Here is a 15,793-nt window from a genome sequence, read left to right on the forward strand (position 1 = left end):
TGTCCTGTGATCCTGTTGACAAAGGTGAGACTGTAAATTCCTTTTCCTAGCATAGACATCTTCTAGGGTAAGGCTTGATCCCGCTTTCCCCTGGGTCACATAAATCAGAAGGGGGAACGGAGCCCAGAGATAATACTCCAGGGGGAAACTCCAGGATTGGGTCTGAGTAGTGAGGAAGTTCTGGCACAGGAATCCCTTGGAGTCCTTCCTTTTTTACTTTGTCCCAGTTCTTTCTTTCTTTCTTTCTTTCTTTCTTTCTTTCTTTCTTTCTTTCTTTTTTTTTTTGTTACTTTCTTAAACATATTTTCATCACCCCATTGAGCAGAGATTTGAAGGTCTCTAAAAGACAAAGAAAGCAAATTCTTAAAATTGCCCATTGGGAAGGATACATATGTTTAACATAAAGCAGGAAAAACAGTAAATAGAATGTTGAGCAACAAATTAAGGTGTCCGAGTGTCCCACGCAGTTTATAACTGCCATTTTCAAAAGATATCTCTTAAAGGAAGGAAAACTCTGTCCAGCCCTGAAGGACAAGAAAAAAATAGGCTTTCATTTTTCAGATAAAAATTCATGAATGGGACGTGGCAGGGGAAAAAAAAAATAAAGACAACATATTGTGGCCCAGTGGTAGAACATTTACCTACAGAGTATGAGGCCCAAGGTCCTGAGTTCGATCCCCAGAACATGCACACACGAACAAAGACAGCTTCCCAGTCAGGAAGCAGGCTAATTTCATCCCAGCCTAAGAGCAGCATTAGAAGATCAGAGTTAGTCTATAAATAGATATGAATAGGGACAGCGGCTCTTTCACGTAGACTTCAGAAGTTCCGACATGCTCAGAGTAAAATGATCGCATCCCCAAAATGCTCTTGCCTCAAAACTAAACAGTAGCTTTTCATACCATTGCACAGACTTGCCAGCCAGGCGTTTCATAGGGCCTGAAGAAAGGTTAGTTGTAGAAATTGCAACAACAACAACAACAAAACTCTCCCAGTATGTTTGGATTCTATTATAGTATTAGTGGCCCAGAGAAATGTCTAATTTCTGTGTCTCAAGGTGGTCTGGTATATGGTCTGGTATATAAACTGACCAGTCTAAGAAATGTCCTGACTTACTAACAAGTCTTTGGTTTCTACTCACATATTCTTATTTGGGCTTGCAAATTCGGCCGGATTCTCTTCTGCATGTTCTAGAATGGGGCCGATCAGGGTCAGGCTCCTCCTGCAAAAGTCTGCCAGTTTGTAAATGAAACATCTCAAGGGAAGGGTTTTTGCAGGCTCACAGCTGCATTAACACTGAAGAAATATGTTTCCTTTTATCAAAATGATCTGAGACCATCTCAGAATCTCTTTCATGTCCCCCAACCATGGGTTGCCATTTATAAACCCTGTAGAAGGAAATGTCCCTCTAACATGATGCCAAAATTATTTTAGTTCACACACAAACAAGTTATTCTGTAGTTCTGATGCGGGTCTTGTCATATTAGGAAAAAATTAAGAAAAACATAGCGCTACCGGTTTGTTCCGCAAACAGTTTGAAAATGTTTACTTTGAGTGCTTAAAACGTCATGACTAAGAAAACACGGCTCTGTATAACCCACTCCTGACCATGAGTCATAACTATGTCACATTGGAGCCTGAATATTCAGGCTTCCCTACAACTGTTCCCTTAAAAAGAGGCTTGATTTTCAGTTTCTCTGTACTTTCTGCTTTATGACAAATACTAATAGGAAATCCATGCTGTTGAAGTCTCATACCGTCGAGAGTATTCCCATCCACCTAAATGTGCTGAATTTGCTCAACATGTAATCTCTCATTCCCTTCAGCCAAATGTAAGTCCTCAGAGAGCTGAGGGTCACTTTTCAACTTGCCCCTAAACCCTTAAGCCAATGGTTCTCAGCCTTCCTAATGATGTAACCCTTTAATACAATTTCTCATGTTGGGGTGACCCCCTAACTATAAAATTATTTCTGTTGCTACTTTTATGCCTATAATTTTTCTACTGTTATGAGTCAGTAAATATATATGTTTCCCAATGGTCTTAGGTGGCCCCAGTGAAAGCTTCATTCGAATTCTCAGAGAGGTCTCAACCCACACGTTGAGAAGCACTTCCCTAAGGCCTGTTGCTGGATCAGTGATCACCTGAAAACTGTCTGAGCAATCATGAAGCCCAGTGGGTTCAATCCTGCTTCTCTGTGGTCCGGTGAGTACAGGATCATCTCCTGTACAATGATGGCCCGAAGGATTCATGGCTCTTGATACATTATTGATGCTGAAATCCTCTCCCTATGCAAGTGATATTCAGTCAGGTGGACCAAAATGCTCTGTATCTCAGTAAATCATATAGGAAGAGCCAGAAAAAACAATGAGCAGCAATTACTGTTACCTAGCATTCCTCAAAATTGAATCACTCCCAAACTTACACAGGCAGCTCATAACAGAGCCACTGAAAACATCTATCTTTGTTTCCTCCTGTTGTCATGACATAATACCGTGACCAAGGCAACATATAAAGAAGCATTTGATTATTTGCAGTTAAAGAGGGTAGTCCATGATCATCATGGCAGGGAATGTGAGAACGGGCAGACAGGCATAGTGCTGGAGCAGTAACAGAGCTTATGTCTGGTCCCAGGAAGGAGGTAGAGAGAACTAGATTGGGCCAGGTGTCAAGGCTTTTGAAACTTCAAAAGCCCCTACAATGCAGCAAGGCCACACCCCCTAGTCCTTCCCAAACAATTCCACTAATTGAAGGCCAAGCTTTCAAACATAGGAGCCTTTTGGGGCCATTCTCATCCAAACCTCTACAATATCATCATTATTCTTCTCCTTCTCCTTCTCCTTCTCCTTCTCCTTCTCCTTCTCCTTCTCCTTCTCCTTCTCCTTCTCCTTCTCCTTCTCCTTCTCCTTCTCCCCCTCCTCCTCCTCCTCCTCCTCCTCCTCCTCCTCTTCTTCTTCCTTCCCCTCCTCCTCCTCTTCTTCTTCCTTCCCCTCCTCCTCCTCCTCCTCTTCCTTCCCCTCCTCCTCCTCTTCTTCTTCCTTCCCCTCCTCCTCCTCCTTCTCTTCCTCCTCCTCCTCTTCCTTCCTCTCTCTCTCTCTCTCTCTCTCTCTCTCTCTCTCTCTCTCTCTCTCTTTGTATGTGTGTGTGTATGTCTCTGTGTGTATTATGTTTGTCTAAAATAAAATGCAGTGAGCCTACTTTGTAAATTAGTACCAAACAAGTTACCAGAAAGTAAGTTGATCTTAGCTTTGAGATTCTAGGACACTGAGAAGTCTGGTTGTTAAGCCAGTACAGAAACTGAACCCCACCAAACATTTATCTCTGTTGGAAACATATACTTGTGGATATCTTTTAAAATACCTATGAAATTATGACTAATCCCTATTCATTTACAAAACAATTATCCATAAATCTTACACAGGAGAATCAAATAAAAAATATTATCATTCTTAAGGACCCACACTGGAAATCAAAAATTTACTTTTGCTATCTGCATATATGGCAACTGACTTGCTGACTTAGATGCCAGTTTCTCTTGCTCTTTAGCTCTCATGGGATCACCATGAGGGTGAGAGACAGGTATTATTAGTATTTATTTTTATATTGTTTGTGTATTAGCTCATGTTTTGAATTACTGATTTATTCACCTTCATTCTCATTGGTCTATAAGCCTGGGGCTATGGAAAGATTCACATTTATCTAAGACAACATTCCTTGCGGCCTACTAAAGCTGCCAGCCTGCCTTCCTTCGTATGTCCAGTTCATGTCCTGATTCAATTGAGCAAACAGATGGCCTCTGAGTCCCTCTATTTATCCTTCTTTATCTGTAAAAATCATTCACTAGTAAAAAGTGTTTGTGGCATTGAAATTTTGTGTACTATGTGTACCGTAAATGAACCAAAATAAAAATTTTTTTTTTCAAATAGATGGGTAAGTAAGCAGATCTTATATTTTCTTCTCATCTTACCTGCTACCTTCGGAAGCAAGAAACAATTCCATTTCTCTCCTAACAATCTTTAGTATAAAAACTTTTCTTTTTCTTTTTTAAAAAAATGATTTCTTTATTTATTTTTATGTATATAAATTCGCCATTGTTCTCTTCAGACACACCAGAAGAGGGCATCGGACTCCATTGCAGATGGTTGTGAGCCACAATGTGGTTGCTGGGAATTGAACTCAGGACCTCTGGAAGAGCAGTCAGTGCTCTTAATTGCTGAGCCAACTCTCCAGCCAATAAAAGAATTTTCTGTTGATGAAAAATTTACTTTTAGCAAAAATACCCAGAGTTATCTATCTTAACAGTTTTGGTGTTCCAGGTTACTTCTCCAAAGGCTCCCATTAAAATGCATGTACCTTAGAGCAGCTCCTCCAGAGAGACAGATGATTGTTTTCATCCTTGGTAACTGTAAAATACAACATTTATACGAAAAACTTCATGAAGCAAATTTATAGCCTAATAGATAGGATAAAGTGGAAATCAAAAGTAACTGTTTTCATCTATTCTATAAATGTCCTTGGGCATTTTTCCTCATGTCTGTAGAGATAATATTCAGTTTCTCATTCATTCATTCATTTTACTCATTCATTAATTTCATTCATTCATTCTTTCATTCATTCATCAATTCTGGGAATCAAACCCAGATCCTTACACATGCTGGGCATACTGAACTACATCTCCAACCCTTCAAGGCTGTAACTTTATGTGGGACTTTGTTTTGGTAATATCTTGATCATGTTTCTGCTTGTGATTTTTAAAAAATTAGGTATTGCAATCCAGCCCAAGCTAGGTAGACTGAAACTCATTACATATCCCAGACTGCTCTTGAACTCATGAAAATCCTCCTGCCTCAAGACACCCACCTTCAGGGATTGCAGGCTTGAGTCACTACATCCAATACTTAGACATTTTTAAATGTGAAATAATTTTCCTAGATTTTTGAAAGGAGACAGAATTTGGCATAGCTTCTCTTTTCTCCTTTTTGTTGTATGTGTGGAAAGTGAAAACATTGCTTCACTCCTGGGAGTTTCTGCTTCTGTTTATCCTTGTTACTTTTATCAGGACCTTCTCTTCCCTTTTGTCTCATTGTTTCTGTTTGTTTGTGTGTGTGTTTGTTTGTTTTTGTTTGGTTTTTCTTTTGAGCATTCTTCTAGAAGTTTCCTCTTGGTGCAGTGCTTATCTGAGAGTAGAAATTTGAAGGTTAGTTTTGAACAGCCACTGCACCCTCCACAGGCATCATAGAAGCTGGAAAGTGTAAGGCTCCTTTCACTTTGAGCAGCTCTCTTCGAGCTTTCTGGTGAGCATCTTAGTGGCTGTTTTGAGATCCTGGGCTAATTAGAGGTCTCCAGAGCTCTTGGCCATTCCTATGACTTTCTTCTATTATTTATATAGGGATTTGTAACATCTAATTATGTTACAAATGTCCACAGGCTTTTGCTTTCTTTTTTCTTTTAAGATTTATTTTATGTGTACTTTGATTATCTGTGTTTATTGTATTGCTTTTTCCTCAACTATTTGCATCTATTGTATTGCTAGACCCTCAACCTAGAACTGACCTTATTACATGCATGTAATAAAAATGGTATAAAAGCATAACAGAAGAGGAGGTATAGGATAGGGGGTTCTAGGGAGGGGAAATAGGGAAAGGGGATGACATTTGTACTGTAAATAAATAAAATATCCAATAAAAAAATTTTTTTTAAAGTAATTAAAGAAAAATGCATGAAACAGCAACAGTAAGTGATGCATTGCCCACCATAGAGAAGCCAGCTTTTGCAATCCTCCAACAAACTGAAATCTGGTGTCTCCTACAATTCTTGTTTCAAAACAGTGACAAGAAAGCACTGAATTGATTGAAACCAATCTCTTCCATCTGTCAACGCAAAAGAGAAAAGCTTCACTCAATCATGTAGCACAGAGATGAAAAACACTGGTTTTGGAGCCCAGTTGAAATATATAATGAAGTGGATTTTTGAATATTTTACCCAGGTGCATAATCATTACCACAATCAGTGTTATAACAGCTTCTTCATCCCAAGATGTCTATCATCAATCACAGCCCCTGACATGCACCAATCTACATGCTCATTGCTGTTAATATACAAAACCTATTCACATTTAATGTGCTAAACTTAAGTCCACACATATGCATACAGCTAACTTATAGCCATAATTAAAGGAATACATGTGTCCATCAACTCTAAAAATTTCTTCTCTTCCTATGGGGTTGCAATCCCCTTCACCTCCTTCAATCCTTCCCCATAGAAGGAACAACAATATCAACTAACTGAACTGCCCAGAGCTCCCTGGGACTAAAACACCAACCAAAGAGTATACATAGATTTGTCATAGCTTCAGCTACATATGTAGCAGAGGATGGTCTTATCTGGCATCAGTGGGAGGGGAAGCTCTTAGTCCTGTGGAGGTTTATTGCCTCAGCATAGGGGGATACTGGGGGGTGAGGTGGGAGTGGATAGGTGGGTGGGAGAACACCCTCTTAGAGGCAAAAGAAAGGGGGAATGGGATGGGGGTGGTGGAGGGGAGACCAAAAAGGGGATAACATTTAAACTGTAAAGAAATAAAATAACCAATTAATAAAAAAAATTCGCCCTTTAAAAAAAAAAAAGATTTATTTTATGTGTATTGTCGTTCTCCTAGAACACACCAGAGGAGGGCATCGGATCCTGTTACAGATGGTTTGTGAGCCACCATGTTGCTGGGAATTGAACTCAGCTCTTAACGGCTGAGCCATCTCTCCAGCCCTGTCCACAGGCTTTCTATCTTCGGTCCTCTGTATGTTATGGGATAACTTGGAGGTTCGGAAACAACAACCCCTGGATACAAATGATTAGCAAATGAAAGATCTTGGCCACAAACCCCTGTATGACAGGCACATACAATAGAGTTCAAAATAGTTATCGGAAACTCTGTGTAGATGCTACAAGACGGGAGCCACGAAGGCGGAAGAGCAGAGAGGAGGCTTCCGGCTTTCATTCAAGGTCCACCTCGGCACACACATACTTTTGCTGATAGTTTCCACATATGTTACTTGGTTTGACTTAAGCTTCTTGATTAGAAATTAAACCTGGGGTTTCTTAAGACTTGTCCTTACTTGGCTTGGAGTTTGCTCTCTATAAAAAGCACAGGACTCTTGTTAAAGTGCAACAGAGAAGAGCTAACTACTTCAGCACAAGAAAGACCAGGAAGTGCTCTCTCTCTCTCTCTCTCTCTCTCTCTCTCTCTCTCTCTCTCTCTCTCTCTCTCTCTCTCTCTCTCTCTCTCTCTCTCCTTTCTTTCAAGTGTTGTTTGGTTTGAACTTGAAAGCTTCTGAAAATCATTTAAAATGGGAAAGAAATATGGGTTAAAAATAAAGGCATAGAAAAATACATTAAATATCAAAGCAGGCAATTCTGAACAGTAACAAGTTACTGGTTAGACAACTGTAAATAGTATTTTGACAAGTATCATGGAATCAGAAGTTCCTTGGTTACAGTTTTAGTTATAAAGGTTAATTATGCTGACAAAGATAATTATCAAACCTTGGTTGACCACCATGCACTTTTAAAGCACTTTACACTTTAATATATTAAATGTCCAAGTATTCAAAACAACCTGATTAGGTAATGTTAGACTCATTTAATAAACTATAAAATTGAAACCCACTCTGGCTGTAACTTCACAAAGGCTATGGTGACACAGGTTTGTATTCCCATTATTTGAGAACCTAAGGTGGGAATGGCAAGTCCAAGGCCAACCTTAGCTATACAGACCTTATTTCAGAAATAAACAAGTACTTGTCCAGGTCACACAGATAATAAATAACAGTCTGAGGGTTGAAACCCAAGCATTAGATACCACAGGGTAAACAACTTGAAACATAATTTTTATGACAAAATTCTAATGATTAAATTAAACACTACAGAAGTACAATGCTGTGTTCTTTGCTTTAGAAAGACTGAAGACAAAAAGCAGTATAGCATAGTATATACACCATGATTACAAAAACACTGCATGTAAGATGTAGGACCGATGTATGACCTTGTGCAAGTGTTCTCTATAATGTGTGTATGTTGGCAAAGTTGCCTGATGACCCAACCGTCAGCACTGTCCCCATTGTTGCAGTATAATGCATGGCCATGAAGAAATTTACTTTCATAACAAGAAAATTCTTGTGATAATTGGTAATGGAAAATAAATAGATGCATTTTCTTGGATAATCAATATGGATTTAGCATATATGGAAAAAACCAAACATACTGCAACATTGATTGGGATCATATTGTATTAGCTTATCATAGTTTGAACCAAACACAACACAGAAAACAAACACAGGACAAGAGACAGCCACTTAAATTGTCTGCCAAATACTTGGCTAGTAGGTCAGAAAACATCAACTTAGAGTCATAGATGTAAGTGATCAAACAGGGCGATGAATTCCAGCTGTGGCAAAAACTTTTTAAACAGAGAGAAAATGTATTTATTCTAGAAATGGAGGGAACATGCACTTCTAATCACTAGAGTAGATGAAGGTTTTTTATCAAATGCAAGAGAGATTAACTAAATATATTTACATTTTAACTATCATACAGCAAAATGTAAAATAAAAAAAATTACACAGAAAAAAATCATTTTGAGTATAGACTAGGTTTATTACAGGTATAATAACCAAGTTCTAACTGATAACCAAGTTCTCCCAGGAACACAAGAAAATAAACACTTGTTAGGCAGTAGCCCCCTTCGATCTAACAAATAGGCAAAGATTTACAGGCAAGAAAGTTTGCATTCAACCATTGTGTTATTAAAGGTCACAGTTCGACTGAAAATTGAAGCATAGGTAAATTCACATATGTGAAGTCTCCCATGCAGGTATGTAATATAAAAATTTTTTTTTCAAAAGTTGTAAAAGCAAACCTTGACAAATTTTGGAGAGAGCAAACTACATTTTATGTTAACAATAGAAATGTGGGTTTGAGGAGCAGGTGGTGAGGGACTGGAGAGATGGTTCTTTCCTGAGATGCAGGATCTTTCTGAAGAATAGTGTAGATGAGGACTCGAGAGGGGACTGGGTAGTTAGGAGCTAGCACTACTTCTCCGTAGGACCTAAACTCAGCTCCCAGCATCCACATCGGGAGACTCAAAGCTGAGTCTGCAACACTAGCACCAAAGGCTCTGATACCTTATTCTGACCTACATACACACATAAAAATAGTAATAATAAAAATTTTTAAAAATTTAAAATAGATTGTTTCCACTAGGTAATTGTTTACTTCGACCCCTAGATTCTTCATCTTACATCTTCTGTCTACATTGTCATTCATTTCTTTTCTTCTGGTGGGGGGTGGGGCAGGAGGACTCAAAAGGATCCCCAGAAATCAAGACAATGAATTATTACATAGAAAACTTGAAAGCAAATAGAAAGACATGTTTATTTGGAGAGGGAAATACAAAAGTGACGGGCAGTGACCCAGGGGAGGCTGTGCTTATGGAGATGGGTGATACATGGAAAAATCACTGAATCTTCCTCTCAATTTTGCTGTTAACCAAAACCTCCTCTAAAGAAATATGGTCTTTAGGAGGCAGGGGAGATGACTCAGTTGTCAGAACGATTCAATGTGCAATTAATTGTGAGAACCTGAGTTTGGATCCCCAACACCCAAGTAAAAGCTAGGTGTGGGATACACTGCCTGTAATCCCAGCCCTGGGGAGTGGAGTTAGACAGATTCCTGAAGCTCATTGGCCAGCCAGCCAGCCAGCCTAGCCAATCAGCGAGTCCCACATTCAATGATAGACTCAGATTACAAAAACAAGGTGGAGAATGATAAAGGAAGACATTTCCATGTCAACCTCTGACCTCCATGTGTACATGCATGAGCAATCACACTAGCTTACGAGCATGCGCACACCATACACATGCGCGCGTGTGTACACACACACACACACACACACACACACGTCCTGAGCCTCAACGATACCAAGTTGTTTCCTTTCATAAAAGGGTTAGCACTCTTGGGCCTATAAGATGGCTCAGTCAGTAAAGGCGCTTGCTGCCAAGCCTGACAACCTAAGATCAGGTTCCAAAAGGCAAGAACCAATCCCCACAGGGTGTCCTCTGACCGCCACACATATTGTGTGTGTGCCTGCACCCAATAAAATACATAAATAGTTGAGGAGTGTTTTTGTTTTTGGTAAAAATTCTTAGGGGGGGAAATTCTCAAGAAATAGAAAGAAATGAACACTTCATTTCAAAAAAAAAAAGAAAGAAAGAAAGAAAGAAAGAAAGAAAGAAAGAAAATGATTGACTAATCTATTGATGGTAAATGAGAAAATGTTCCCAGCTGGAATAACTCCAACCCTTCTTTAGGTCAGCTGTTCCAAGTTACTGTGACCGGTCAGGTTCCTTTGTTGATGCCTGACCTGATTGTTCTTAACTCCTATCCCAAGAACTCAATGAATAAGAAACCAAGTAAAACCCAGAGGACTACTAGTGCGCTTTCTGTGTCCAGTTAAAAATAGCAAGCCAAGGAAAATCCAGTTAAATCCCATCTTGGGCTCTGGGGTCCAGCATGACAATGACGAGTAAGTGATTCTGCATATGTGACAGTCTTATGGGCTAGTGAACATGGGATTAATGACAAGCCCAGGACAACAGCCTTGAAGCAAAGACTTAAAAGCTTTCATCATTAGACTAATTGTAATTCACTTGATCCCTCGATGTAACAGAATCCACCCAGCTACTTTCCCAGGCCATTAGTCCTTACATTCGGCATACTGGTGTGTCTGCCATTAAATATTTATTGTTTACAGTGCTGTTTGAAACACAGATAAAGTAGCCACTTTACTGTTTTGTATTGATTCCTGGGCTGTCCTTCAAAAAAAGCTTTTAGGAAGTGTGCTTCCTTTAATAACACAGGCTTATTGTGTGACCAGCAAATAACATTTCTGTCCTAGGATAATAGAACATAGATCTGATTTTTTTTTTTTAACCAGCTCTGTGCTATCATTATCAGCGAAGGCCTCAAGGTAACACTTGTTCTCAATTGTACCACATTTCTTTAGAGAACTATTAAAACAGAAAACATGGACACCTCAAGTGCTTTTACCAGACATGATTTTAATTCCCTTGAAAGGAAGGTCTATAATTCAGCTAATGAATGGCATCACTAGAGTAACCTAGAGCTAAAGGTGCCAGGCACACTTTTGTCTCACGAGGAGAAATAACTGGATCATTTTGTTTAATAATGATGATAACTTAAAAGAAATCTCTTTGACAAGATTTACTATGAGTGTTTTAACCTTGAGGCTGTGATTGACAGACTCTCCAAGGAACCTTAGTGTCACCTCAGGAAAATTATCACAGAGTTGACTGAGTTTAAAATGTGCTCTATTTTTTCTTTCTTTCTTTTTTCTTCTTTGTCTGTTTGCTTTAAAAAAAAAAAAAAAAAGTCTTATGCATAGAAGTATTTTTTTCCAGCACCACACATGTGCCTGATACCATGAGAGGCCAAGAGAGAGCATTCGATCCTCTGAAATCACTGGAACTAGAGTTATACACTGTTGTGAGCCGCCATATAGGTGCCGGGAACCTAACCCAGGTCCTCTGACAGAGCAATCAGTACACTTATTCACCAAGCCCTTTCAGCCGGTGAGAGCTGCCTTTGGTGCAAGTATCTAATATTTCTTACCTTTCCTTAAGCATATTTAAATAAAATCATGTACCCTGCAATCTCAGGTATATTAGCTACATATTTGATGTGCTGAATATATCATAACACATGATGTTTACTTACTTATTATAACCATTAAGATATTGACTAGGTGAATCTTATCTCTTCCTATATGCTTCTTCAACATGTGAAGATATTCTAAGAAATTCACAATATAAAGTGTAAAATACAATTTCTGCCCTAAAGGTGCTAAGAAATAATTTTTAAAATTTTGTCTGAAATGTTTTTTTTCCAGGAGGCTAAAACAGGAGGATTGTGAACTGAGGCTATATACCAAGATCTTGTATACACGATTCTACTTTATTTTCAACTTGTCATGATATCTAGAAGCTATAAGCATTTTCTTCCCGGAACTGTAATCTGACTTAGCAATTAACTTTAGAGAGCAGTCTTCATTTTTCTTTAATTGCTACTTTTCCTTTAGGAACTCCAAAAACATAATTGGAATTAAAAACATTGACCTTTATCAACATTCTCCTGGTTAATCACTCAAGAATGTCATGCTCAAACCAGGCCTGGTGGCACACACCTTTAATTCCAGCACTCAGGAGGCTGAAGAGCTCTGTGAATTCAAGGTCAGCCTGGTCTACAAAGGGTGCCAGGGCCACATAAAGAATCCCTGTCTCAAAACAAATAAACAAACAAAAAACCCAAACAAACAAAAAGAATGTCATAGTAATTTAAATTATTTCTATGTAGTCACCCAAAGTTCTAGGCAAGCCCCCTCACTCCCCTCAAATAAGGGACATTAATTAGAAATTTAAGATTGTCATTCACCAATGAAACAAACCATATTTTCAGTTCTTTATCAATTGTACTCAATACAAAAGAGGACTTTATGGTGTGGTCATCTGGAGTTTCAATATGTTTTTTTAATCTGTTTCGATTTATGTATATGAATGTTTTGGCTGCATGTATGTCTGTATACCATGTGCACGCATGCTGTCTGTGGAGATGAGAAGATCCCCTATAACTGGAGTTATGAATGGTGTGAGCCATCATGTGGTTCCTTGGAGCTGAACCCATGTCCTCTACAAGAACAACAAGGACTCTGAACCACTGAGCCTTCCCTCCAGCCCTAAGTTTTGCTTTTGTTAGTGCAGGGTAATCGGTATTAGATTAAAGATCCTGCAGAAAATAATTATTCAGTATGAAGAGAATACAAACAATGTCTATTTGAAGGCCCTGGAGAGTGACCAAAAGCAGGCCAAAACTGGAAGGGAGTCAACTCTTGAAAGAACAACCTATGGATGGTTTCTCAATTGAGCAGACTGCCCAGCCCTGTGGGACAAGAAACTCACACTCTGGGAGGAAAACACAATCCTAATTGGGGTAGAAAATACAGTTTTAGATTGTTAAAATGACTGGGTTTAAAGGGTGGGACATTCCTGGACAAAGATAGCCACAGGATGGGAGGCTTCAGACCTGTATGTATAAATTCTACTAATTTCCCCAGACTTCTGAACTCTGTGTGTGTGTGTGTGTGTGTGTGTGTGTGTGTGTGTGTGTGTGTATTGGGGAGGTCCTCCTTGGACCTCTTCCAACTTGAAGGCTGAAATAAGCTGAATAGAGCTGGGCAGTGGTGGTGCACGCCTTTAATCCCAGAACTTGGGAGGCAGACACAGGTGAGTTCGAGGCCAGCCTGGTCTACAGAGTGAGTTCCAGGACAGCCAGGGCTAAACAGAGAAACTCTGTCTTGGGGGGGAAAAAAAAGAAAAAAAAAAAACAAAGAAAAAAGCTGAATAGAAATTTCAGGCAATGGCTAGACAGTTTATAGTTTGAATGTAGCCAGACTGTCTACTAGGACAAAAACTAGGCAGATAAGTATGAAGTAGCCAGTACTTTATGAGTATCATCACGGTATGTAATCAGGAGCTATAATGCATTCAGACAAAGAAACTGTACATCTCTGGACCCAGATTCACTTATAGAAGCTAGCCTAAATAAGTGGCAGATGTTGGAACTAGGAAAAAAAACTATCTGAAAGCAGATGTTCTATAAATGGATTTAAGAATTGAAAAGATTGTATCATGAATATAGATAGGATTCAATAAAAAGAAACAAATGCAAATTTGGAATAAAAAAAATTACAAGAAATTAAAATTTTTAAGAGGGTCTAATAGAAGAGTAGAAAATGCCTGAGAAAAACTCAGCGGGTCTGAAGAGAGACAGACAGACAGAAACCCAATCTGAAGAACGTGGAAGACAGTAAAATTGAGAACTAAAACTTCGGGGAACCTTTGAAACAGTCTGATAGATTAAAACAGGTATTCTTAGCGTCTAAGAGGGATAGAAGTAGAATTTTTTTTTTTGAAAAAGCAATCACCAATTTCTCCAAAACATAAATATCCATATCTAAGAAATTCAGAAAACCTAAATTAAAAATAAAAATGAAGAGAGGAAAAAAGCTAGAACACACTGGATATTTAAGGGGTGTTTTCTGAGCTTCGTATTCATCAGTTGACTTAGCAACACATTAAAATTCATCATGGTAAATAGAATTCTTCCTAAGATGGCAAGTGTGCTAGACTGAAAACCAGTTTGTATGATTTACCGTATGAAGAGATCAAAGAAAAAAATCCATAGGCTGATTTCAGGAGATGGATTTAGAATAAAAACCCACCTAATAAATAAAAACAAGTTTCCTCGGCCCAATCAAGAGACCCATCAGTGTTCTATAGAGAGAGAAGTAGCACTTGGTAACACTGACACTAAGCTCAATGGTTGTATTTGCCTACTCTAGTCTGCTGGGAGTCCAAAGTGGGTTATAAAGACAAGAGATGAGAAGAAGAAATGTATTCAGAAGAAAGAAGCCACTGAGTTCTGTTTGTAGATGTTGAGATTTGATTAGGATGTGTTCTCCAAAAGGTTCACGTGTTTGGTCTCGACATGGTAACCTATTGAGAAGTGCTAGCCTGTGAGAGCTCACACTTCACCTATGAGTTAATCCATTGATGGCTTCACATTTTGATGGCTTTAGTAAGAGGTGGTGGGAACTTTCAGAGGCAGGCACAGCTGGAGGAAGTCTGTCCCCCATGGGCCATCCTTCATACCAATGGTTTGTTCTGGGTCCCCTCCTTACGGCCTTCTGCTGGGCACAGTCCTTCTTCCTCATGACATTCTGCTTGTCACACAGGCTCACAAAGGAGACATGTGTGACCTCAGATTGAGGCCTCCAAATCTGTGAGCTAGAATAAGCATTTCTTCTTTGTAAGTTGTCCCCTTGGGTATTTATTTACTACAGGGTACAAAGTTCTGAACCAGTGAGATAAGATTGAAAATTGGCAAGGAAGATGGCTCATGCATTTAATCTCAGCACTCAGGAGAGAGAGATAGGAGAATCTCAGTGAGTTCTAGGCCAGTCAGGGCTACACAGTGAAACCCTGTGTCTCAAAAACAAATAGGAGAAAAGCAAACAAACCAAAAAATGGGAATGAGTGTTTAATCTTATTAGCTTGAATCAACTAAGACAGTGATTCCAAACCTGTGGCTTGTAACCCCTTTAAAGGTCAAACAATCCTTTCACAGAGTTTGCCTAAGGTCATTGGAAAAGCACAGATATTATTACAATTTATAACAGTATCAAAATTAGAGTTGTGAAGTAAACAACAAAACAATATTATGGTTGGGGTTCACCACAACATGAGGAACTGTATGAAAGGGTCGCAGTACTAGGAAGGTTGAGAACCACTGAACTAAGAAATGCACCATGTGTGATGATGTCTGTGAAGACATTTCCAGAAAGGATTAGCTGAGGGGAGAAGTTTCACCTCATAACAGGCAGCTCCTTTCAGCAGATGCCACAGATATAAAGTGGCCTGAAGAGAAAGCAGTCTTGCTTGCTTGTCTTTGCTTCTTGCTGGTGACTGCATCCTTTTGCTCTCCTCCTCCTATTCTTCTTCTCTTCCTCCTCCTTCTCCTTCTCCTCCTTCTCCTTCTCCTCCTTCTCTTCCTCCTGCTCCTCCTCCTCCTCCTGCTCCTCCTCCTGCTGCAGTCTTTCACTGACATCAGACTCTAGCTACTTTACCTTCAGATGTAACTTGAATACCAGAAACACTCCAGGAATTTTCTAGG

General features: G+C 39.2%; 1 long non-coding RNA gene across 1 annotated transcript in view; it reads right to left on the reverse strand.

Moving 5' to 3' along the window:
• Positions 1-1,067: 1,067 nt before the first annotated feature.
• Positions 1,068-15,793, reverse strand: part of LOC143434609 (uncharacterized) — a 35,698-nt gene continuing 20,972 nt past the window's right edge. Inside the window, exons 2-3 of the long non-coding RNA XR_013104227.1 lie at positions 4,352-4,401; positions 1,068-1,222 (exon numbers count right to left, since the gene is read on the reverse strand). This is a non-coding gene — a long non-coding RNA (uncharacterized LOC143434609). The remainder of the gene's footprint in view (positions 1,223-4,351; positions 4,402-15,793) is intronic.

The sequence above is a fragment of the Arvicanthis niloticus genome, chromosome 16 (genome assembly GCF_011762505.2).
Source record: "Arvicanthis niloticus isolate mArvNil1 chromosome 16, mArvNil1.pat.X, whole genome shotgun sequence".
Taxonomy (NCBI): domain Eukaryota; kingdom Metazoa; phylum Chordata; class Mammalia; order Rodentia; family Muridae; genus Arvicanthis; species Arvicanthis niloticus.